Genomic DNA, 10,241 nt, shown 5'->3' with positions numbered 1-10,241 from the left:
ACGTCCTAAAAAGTGCTGATCTAGATCTTGCTAATGTCGTAAGTGACACCGATGTCAACCTGCGCATCTGCTAAATGAATTCAGCACTTGAATACAAGTGATCGACAATGAGAGCTCTACTTTTTTCTTTTATTTATTTATGTATTTATGCATTTATGTGTTTGTTTTTGTTTACATTTTTTGATTGTTTTTTAATTTATAATTATTTTTATAAAGAGCACTTTAACCGGAGAGCTTGGTTGGTTGACACAAGAGTGCGCATGCTTAACTGAAGATAGTTGGGTTTGATGTTGTTGTGACATTTCAACAGAAGAAACCGTGGTCATCGGGGATGTTTCTTTCTAAGCCCTGGTGACAATCCGTGTTACTCCCGCTAAATAAACGTTTTATTTTCATCAGTGTTTTCACCTCTGTTCTTTTCAGAGTTGTCGACGCTCTTTGTGACTTCTTGTAGATATGCTTTTGATATTCTGCTTTGTAAACGATCTAAAATGCCACAGTGTCCAACAAATTAGAACATAAACTGCTTGGCAAAACTTCTGTTTTCATATAGATGTCAAGGATTTTGAAAAAAAAAATGAAAAAAAAAGAACGACAACAACCAAGGCAAGGAAGAAAGAAACAAAAAAAAGTCAGATGTAGTGGTAGAGTAACCTGTCATTTGCACTCATACAATAGCACTTTTATACAGAAGAAAAGAAAGGAAGGAAGAGGGAAATAGAACAAACGAACAGGAAGAGATAAACAGTGATAGGTTTTCAATGGTGAACAATGCAATAGGAACATGTAATTTATACTGTCAACTAATATAAGTGTTCACCGTATGTGTGGCACAAATCCTGAAAGTTAAAGGCGCAGTAAGCCTCCCGTAAACCATCACAGATACTGTCAGGCTTTTACACACAGTACAAACGCCCTTTCGTTGAAACACTCACCGCTTGAGAACATCCTTGGTGCCCAACTTCAAGTTCTTACTGCTCCAACCCCAAAGGGACTTGTACTACTATTGTGAGTGACATCACACTTTCACTGTCAGTGATAGGACTTGTCGATTTAAAACAAACTCCTGTGCTCGAATCAACAAAACCTTCAAACTAAATTAACGTTTACCGTAGCCAAATTGCAAATTCAATCAATTACTAGGTCAATCAATCAATCAATCAATCAACCCATCAGGAAAGCAATCAATCAATCAGGCAGTTATTCATTTAATCAACCAATGAACCAATTCATCAATCCATTAATCCATGCATCCAACAATCCATAATGGTATCTACACTCTAAACTAAAATGTGCCACTTTTGAACACACTTTTTGTAACAAGCTATTTAATTCTACTAGCAAAAATAGCACACATTGTAAACACTATTTAGTAGTGGTAGTAGTAGTAGTAGTAGTAGTAGTAGTAGTAGTAGTAGTAGTAGTAGTAGTAGTAGTAGAGTTGTATATTATCTCGCATAGTGTTTACACCTGGTTGCAAAAGATGTGTTCAAAAGTGGGAACACTTCAATTTAGAATAGTCAATTTGGTATGATAGTCAATTGGATATGAAAGTCTGTGTATTGATGTCCGTTGTAAAAGCAATACGATTCCAATCAATCCTTTCATCGAACTATCTATCCACCCATCCGTAAACCTGTTCATCAACTATAGCCATCAATTTTTACATCGATCAGTTATATGTGACCCTCCACCACAGAATGAGTCGCATGTCACCTTTGCATGATGTTCATATTTTTTACATTTTCCTAAAGAGTTTTTTATGCTCTATCCAGTGGTGAAACCCGTTTTAGAAAAGAGCGAAAACTGTTTGAGCTATAAGCCTGTGACTAAGGTGACGCTCACACTGTTTCCAGACACTCCCCGGACTTATATTAAGCCTAGCGCAAAACCGCGCTAGGTGACATGCGACTCATTTCGTGGTGGAGGGTCACATAATTATGTCTTCTTCGTTTTGTGTCCTCGTATCGTCATCTGAACACTAACAATGTTGTCTCTGATTATAACTCAACCACATTTCGATCGTGTCTCAAATGCCATTCACTAGTAGAATGATTCAAACAAACAATACCCAGCATGATGCATTTTTATGACCAGATCGACGGTGTCAGAATATTCTGCTGTATCGGGTGATTCCAGACATCGTGAAATCGTTTTTGTCTGGTGAAAATCGATCGTTGCCGGGCTACTTTGCCCAATAAACTAGTTAATTTTAAAGTTCCGTTCCTTCTTGTGTAAAGGTGATAGTTACCACTACAAATCTGTTCAGGCTTTCACTAGGAGCATTTTCATCTTTAAACCATGGCTCCCCAGAGTGCGCGTCCCTGCGTCCTATACGCACTAGAAGCCGAAAACACGTACTAGAAATGTATGGAGGGGGTTCCGGGACGCACTCGATGAACATAACATTGCTCATGCACAACACTTCTTTCAAACTATGTTTAAATAATTCGATGTATTTGCAATTGAAATATGTTTTTGCTGCATATATTAATATAAATATACATTAAATACATAATGACATTCACATTATACATCTATGTAGGACTAGCACCTTTATAAAAAAAAGTATTTACTTCAATACAACACGCAAACCCAAAGCTTCAAATTGGGTATCTACACATTCACTTTGTCACATAAAACTAACAAGAATTAAGACATCTGAGCTGCACATCAGGGTTGTATTGTACAATGCTAATTGTCACTCTCTTCTGCGCCACCTTTTGACACACACGTGTACATGAACATCGTTAATAAGTCGAAAAGCTTGAACAAATCCTTGATGGTGATCAAATGATGGTTTTAGTACAACTCTTAATTTTTAGTAAATGTGATATGTTTTAGTGTTCTTGGTTTTCAGTCCAATTCCTAATTCTTAGTAAATGTTATATATTTTATGTCTGTAACCGCCCGACACTGCATGGCAATTTTCCGTGTTTCTATAAGGACAGTACAAATCTTGAGTCTTGAGTAATCAGGATCTCTTACACGACAAGCAGTATACAGTGGAACCCCCCTTTTACGACCTTCAAAAATCTGAGTAAATCAGGTCTTAAAATGGAGGGAGTCTTAAAATGGAGGGAGTCTTAAAATGGAGGGAGTCTTAAAATGGAGGTAGATTTACAGAGGCTATGAACAGAACATCTTTTTCATTTTTTCATTTTCATTTCATTTTTTCATTTTCATTACTTTATTGTCCCATCGCTGGGAAATTCGGGTCGCTTCCTCCCAGTGGAAAGCTAGCAGCAACGGAGTCGCGCTACCCAGGTGTCTGCGTGTTTAGGTGTATTCAGCCACCTGCACTTATGGCAGAATGACCAAGGTCTTTTACGTGCCATTGTGATGACACGGGGGTGGGACATGGCTTCCGTCTCTGGGTCTGCACATAAAGTTGACCCGTGTCCGTCCCGGCCCGAATTCGAACCTGCGACCTTTCGATCACAAGTCCAGTGCTCTACCAACTGAGCTACCGGGCCCCATCTGAGAAAGGAGGGTCTTAAACAGGAGGAGGTCTTAAATTGGGGGGTCTTAAAAGGGGGGTTCCACTGTACCTTTAAACTACTCTTGTCCCCAAGTGTGTTATCGATTTCGAAGTTCTCTTGTCTTGTACATGCACAGAACAGCAGCGGCTCACACTGTCCAGACAGACCAAAAACAAACCGAGACGTTGTTCCACCTTCAGCATGAGTTGAGGCCAGCGGCCAGTGTGTTGGTCCTCCTACCTGTCCTGTCGCGCCGGACAGACAACCAAGACACACACAGACAGCGTGAAGGACAGGTGACAAGGGGAAGACGCTTGTAACCTATGTCCAGCGCATTGTGTTGTCCACTGGCGGCGCAAGTGTCAACGGTTATCCCTGGGTGACGCTGATTTACTGAGCCTGGACATTCTCACGGTGAGTGGGTGGTAGTCTGTTATGTATCGTAGTACACAAATACAATGTAATGTCCTTTGTGGGTGTCAGTTTGCCTGTGGACAGTAACCTTGTTATGGAAATGTCAACGGTATGCACATATACCTGTGTGTCGCGTAATTAATCTTTAATTGCACATTCACAGAGTGAAACAATAAATTTGTGATTTTACAGAAATGTTTAACAATTTTGTAAATAAATTGACTAGTTTTTTTAAATTTGACTGCAACATGATTAGCTCTTGGGGCGATTAGAGACAGTTATTTGTTGCAGTATTTCCCTTTAAGGAGCGCCCCACGTGTGCGGACTCTGTCGCAACAGAACAGTTACAACGAATGCAACGTGCGTCAATGCAAGAAATTATTTTGTTTTCTTCTCAAGACACTCATAACAAATTAACATCTTTTCCATCATAAAGAACCGATTTTGCATTAAAAGCACACGCGCACACATACACACACACACACACACAAGCGCGCGCGCACGCACGCACGCACGCACGCACAAACACACGCACAAACACACACACACACACACGCACCCACGCACGCAAGCACACATTATTATTGTCACTGGGATTTGTTCCCACCCACGCGCGGGCACACACACACACACACATACACACACACACACACACACGACCTGTCAAAAGGATTGAATAATTACCGGTTTAACAGAAATGAGGATAGGGGGTACTACACACCCCAGACAGAAGCTTCGAAAATGTTCCCATTGCAAGAAACAACTTCATTTAATTAGAGGTCTCTGTCGGTGCTATGTGTAGTCATTGACTGCAATCACCACCTTATTATCTGCAATTATCCCTCTTGACACACAGTAATTAGGATTGTTTCTCTTATTTGACTTCATCTAATCTCCAGGGCCGGACCAAATGAGTTGTAAGGGGGGGGGGGGGGGTTCCTCCTTTTTTGGGGGGGCAAATCAGCAAAGTGGCGAAGCCACAAGCGCGCGCCTGCAAAGCAGGCGCGCGAACTAGGGGGGTCCGGGGGCATGCTCCCCCGGAAAATTTTTGAAAAACGGTTAAAATCTGTGCAAACTGGTGCATTCTGGGCCTTGTTTTGAGGGTTAAGAGCAGCATTGTTTTGGTGCTAAAACTAGTAAAAAAAAAACAACAACACTCAAAGCAAGGTACATGCTTTTTCCAGAGGTGGGGTTCCGGAACCCCTGGTACCCCCCCCCCCCCCCCCTGGGTCCGGCCCTATCTCTGTATAAAGTCGTGAAGACCAATAAATATTTCAGCCTAAAAATTCCCTGAAACAGTAAATGTTTATATTCTTCTGAATTTGAAGGAATAGAAGGTACGTTTCTGTGTGTTATGGCCCTAACAGTTAATATTATGGACAGGAATTTGCAATGTGTATTTTTACAGACTTCATTTGGGGTTCTTAAGAAGACATTTGTTTACCAACAATAAAGATGAAGACGTTGATTATGTCTGCCAGGTTTGTCCGAGCTTACAAGGAATACTTTGTTCTTTAATGTCAAAACGTTATTTAATTAACTTTCTTCGCATATTTCCCAAGCTTTCTTGCACTACCTCAAATCGTCTCCGGGGTAAATATCGCTTTCAACACGTCAATAAATATGAAACAAAGGTCGATATGCCCCCCGAGGACCGACAAAAAAGCTGGTCTGACAACAAACATCCAAACATCGTTTTTGTCATCATATTGGTAGTGAGAAAATACGTGCACAATCAACACAGGGAGCCATGCTTTGAAACACGAGTATCGTTTTGATAACCACACGAGTTCTGCATGGGTGATTAGACTTTATGACCGGAACATTCGTCTAGGTAATGGACCTGAATTATTCATCTCTTCATCCGGCTGCGTTCATCAGTCCACTGCTCTGCGCTGGATTGTGGTAAGAGTTCTATGGATTTGTACCGACAATAGCTGCAGCGTAAAAAAGAGTGAAACAGAAGAAGGTGGTATCGAGCGCTCATATGATTAATACAGGTATGTTTGTAGAATTTATTTTCTTCGGCAAATTTTCAACAACAACAACAACGACGACGACGACGACGACAACAACAACAACAACAACAACAACAACAACAACAACAAAACAACAACAACAACAGGGGCGGATCAGTGGCCTTGTAAGGGGGGGTGCACTTTGAATCGAAAGTGAATGTGATGGGCGCAAAGCGCCCGAATTTGCTAGGGGGGTCCGGGGGCATGCCCCCCCGGAAATGTTTTTTTGCCCAAAGAAGCAAAATGGTGCCATCTGAACTTATAAAATGGTCATAGAATCAGTTTTCCCAATTGTTTTTTTTGTTTTTTTTGCTGGAGGGGGGGTGCACCTGCACCCTGTGCACCCCCCCCCTCGTCCGCCCCTGAACAAATGGCCGTAACAGTTTTGGAAATTTGAGGACGATTAGGCAGAAATCTGCCGAAATTATGGCAAAGTTTTCGGCGATTTGAAAGCAGTTTTGGGCGCGTTTTGCCGACTAGCGACGCACAATGACATCCGTGTTATTGAAGTCTTAGGTGATGTTCTTTTTCTTTCTTTCTGACTGATTGGTTCGTAGAGTGACAGCACTCAATCAATTCCATTCTGATAATCATCGGTCCACGCTATCGCTGAGTCTCTGACAGGATGAATCATTACTACGCGCATTAAAGGGAAATCTATCAAAACAAGAATACAGAGTTATCTCCCATATGTTTTTCGCTAATGATTTTGAGAGCAGACGAAAGACGAACTTGATTGTAGAATGGCCGACTTCGACAGTGAACTCCGTTCTGTTCTTCACAGTTATGGTAAAGACATCGTTCTAAGGTCAAAACAAGTCGAAATTTTGAGACTGCTGTGGGAAGGAGACCGTGATATTGTTGCATCACTCCCAACTGGGTACGGAAAAAGTCGTCCGCTCCGTAGCCATTTTGTTATGATCACGTGACAAAGTTGATTATCACGTGACACTTTTGCCATATTTAGAGTTGTTTTCACAGTAAATACATCCGCGAAAGATAGCTCGCTTGAAAGTGTCTTACATAACAATTCCTTTCTAAATTAAAAAATTACACAACACCATGAAAAATCGTTATCGACGATCGCGAATCTGCTTATATCAATAACACATTACGAAAAGTTCTAAATATGTAAAATAAAAAAAAATCGATTTGCTCTCCAGAGAAGGAAAACAAAGGCATCCTGTCAGGGATAAATGAGACCCGAAGGGAAGTAACTCATTTTGACCTGAGTTCAGGATGCAATCAATTCGTGTTGTCAAGCAGGTTGCGCGGCTACCTCGAGTTGTGAAGTAAGGAAGGATTGACTGGACGGGTGCAGTGTGTGTATTACTCATAGAATACGTATTCACTTATAAAGGGGATTTCCTTTTTCTTTTTCCTGTTTGATTTATTGGGAACATCACAGCACTCCATAAATGTGCATTGACGATGACGGTTTGGGTGACTATCTCGAATTACAAAGGGAGGGTGCAGTGGCTGGATGTTTCCAGCGTTTTCTATCTGTAATAGAAGTATGCAATGATGCGTTCAATTTCCTCTATTTTGTTCGTAAAATGCCAGCTGGTTTTTCTTCATACACTTACTTTCAATCTGTTACTAATACAACGTTTCTCTAATCTCGCACTATTTCAATATGTATAAGCAAATGTGTGTGTGTGTGTGTGTGTGTGTGTGTGTGTGTGTGTGTGTGTGTGTGTGTGTGTGTGTAAGTGAGTGAGTGAGTGAGTGAGTGAGTGTGTGTATGTGTGTGTGTATGTGTGTGTGTGTGTGTGTGTATGTGTGTGTGTGTGTGTGTCTGTCTGTCTGTCTGTCTGTCTGTCTGTCTGTCTCTTGCATTACTCACTGCAAGAAACCAAGCACTGTGGTTTTTTCATTTAGTCAAGTTTTCACTAAATGTTTTAACATAGAGGGGGAATCGAGACGAGGGTCGTGGTGTATGTGTGTGTGTGTGTGTGTGTGTGTGTGTGTGTGTGTGTGTGTGTGTGTGTGTGTGTGTGTGTGTGTGTGTGTGTAGAGCGATTCAGACTAAACTACTGGACCGATCTTTATGAAATTTGACATGAGAGTTCCTGGGAATGATATCCCCGGACGTTTTTTTCTTTTTTTCGATAAATGTCTTTGATGACGTCATATCCGGCTTTTTGTAAAAGTTGAGGCGGCACTGTCACACCCTCATTTTTCAATCAAATTGATTGAAATTTTGGCCAAGCAATCTTCGACGAAGGCCGAACTTCGGTATTGCATTTCAGTTTGGTGGCTTAAAAATTAATTGATGACTGTGGTCATTAAAAATCTGAAAATTGTAAAAAAAAATTTTTTATAAAACGATCCAAATTTACGTTCATCTTATTGTACATCATTTTCTGATTCCAAAAACATATAAACATGTTATATTTGGATTAAAAACAAGCTCTGAAAATTAAAAATATAAAAATTATTATTAAAATTAAATTTCCGAAATCGTTTTAAAAACTATTTCATCTTATTCCTTGTCGGTTCCTGATTCCAAAAACATATAGATATGATATGTTTGGATTAAAAACACGCTCAGAAAGTTAAAACGAAGAGAGGTACAGTAAAGCGTGCTATGAAGCACAGCGCAACCGCTACAGCGCCAAACAGGCTCGTCACTTTCACTGCCTTTTGCACTAGCGGCGGACTACGTTCAGTTTCATTCTGTGAGTTCCACAGCTTGACTAAATGTAGTAATTTCACCTTACGCGACTTGTATTTATTTCACTAAGGATTCTTTTATAATATTGTGTTGTGAACAGGACGACAGAATCAATGTCCACAACAAAAATCATGCCTAACTAACTTTTTTTTTAAATGCCTGACTAACTTGAAGCCCCACCACCACCTCCAACCCCCCCCCCCCCCCTTTCCCATCCCCGAAAGCATAGAAAGAATAGGGGGACAACAGACCCACAGAAACAAAACAGAACGGACGTGATCCTCAAAAACGAAAGAAGAAATTCCTAAAACAAGACATGAGAGGGACAAAAGTGGGACGTTGAAGACGCTACACAATAAAGGGGAGATCAAGAGACCAGAGACAATTCATGATAGGATCAAGATGACATATCCCGTGTAGTGGGCGTAGTGGTGCCAGGTATATGAGCTCAGACAGTAATTTAGTATACACTCGTTTCTGACATGCAGTGCATATCCTCACGGTTTAAGCCATCACGCCTGAGTTGTTCGTGGTGAACATTTATTATGGTGAAAGCGTCTGGGTCATAGTTTCACGCCCTTCATAAAAGGCACAGGTCCCCCCCCCCCCCCCCCCCCCCCAATGTAAACGATGCTGCTCATCGTCTTAACTCTGGTCATGTTTGTACCTGGGATAAGGCCATCCCTCCAGTTGGACACATACCAACAACCAACAGCCCTGCACGGAGGAAGGGAGACAAACGCGGCTGTAAACACTGGAGAAGATAAGGAAGGGTTACTGGGAATGGATCTGGGAAGATGAACAGAAAAACCAAAATCGGTTCAACGCTGCGCGCTGAGAGCACATGTTGAAATATCTCATCGATGAGGTTGTTACCGGGGTGTAGCTGAATACGGTTTCCAAATTTGAAAAAGATCCACGGAGAACTTTGGCCGTGCATCGCGGACACACACACACACACACACACACACACACACACACACACACACACACACACACACACACACACACACACACACACACACACACACACACACACACACACACACAGACGCAAGTCGTATATATATATTTATGCAACACCCTGGCCAGATCTGATCAGATGGTGTGTAGAACTGTTTTCACTGGAAGGACTGTTGTCTAATGTTTAATGTTTTCTGCGGTCTGCTTCACTGACAGTAGTGATGTGTCTCCCTTAGGGTCAAGTTACGTCACACAAAGAGCCTATTGTTTGCGATGGTCGGCAGCACTATTTTGTTTGTGTAAACGTGCATAACTGCCACTTTTTGTCAAGTGTTGGATCACTTTCATGTTCTCGAAGGTCTCGAAGGATTTAGGATGGCATTGTTTATTTGTTTATTTGTTTGCTTAACGCACAGCCGACCACGAAGGGCCATATCAGGGCGGTGCTGCTTTGACATATAACGTGCGCCACACACAAGACAGAAGTCGCAGCACAGGCTTCATGTCTCACCCAGTCACATTATTCTGACACCGGGCCAACCAGTCCTAGCACTAACCCCATAATGCCAGACGCCAGGCGGAGCAGCCACTAGATTGCCAATTTTAAAGTCTTAGGTATGACCCGGCCGGGGTTCGAACCCACGACCTCCCGATCACGGGGCGGACGCCTTACCACTAGGCCAACCG

Source organism: Littorina saxatilis, linkage group LG2 (genome assembly GCF_037325665.1).
Source record: "Littorina saxatilis isolate snail1 linkage group LG2, US_GU_Lsax_2.0, whole genome shotgun sequence".
In the NCBI taxonomy this organism is placed as follows: Eukaryota; Metazoa; Mollusca; class Gastropoda; order Littorinimorpha; family Littorinidae; genus Littorina; species Littorina saxatilis.
This window is presented reverse-complemented; position numbering follows the sequence as displayed.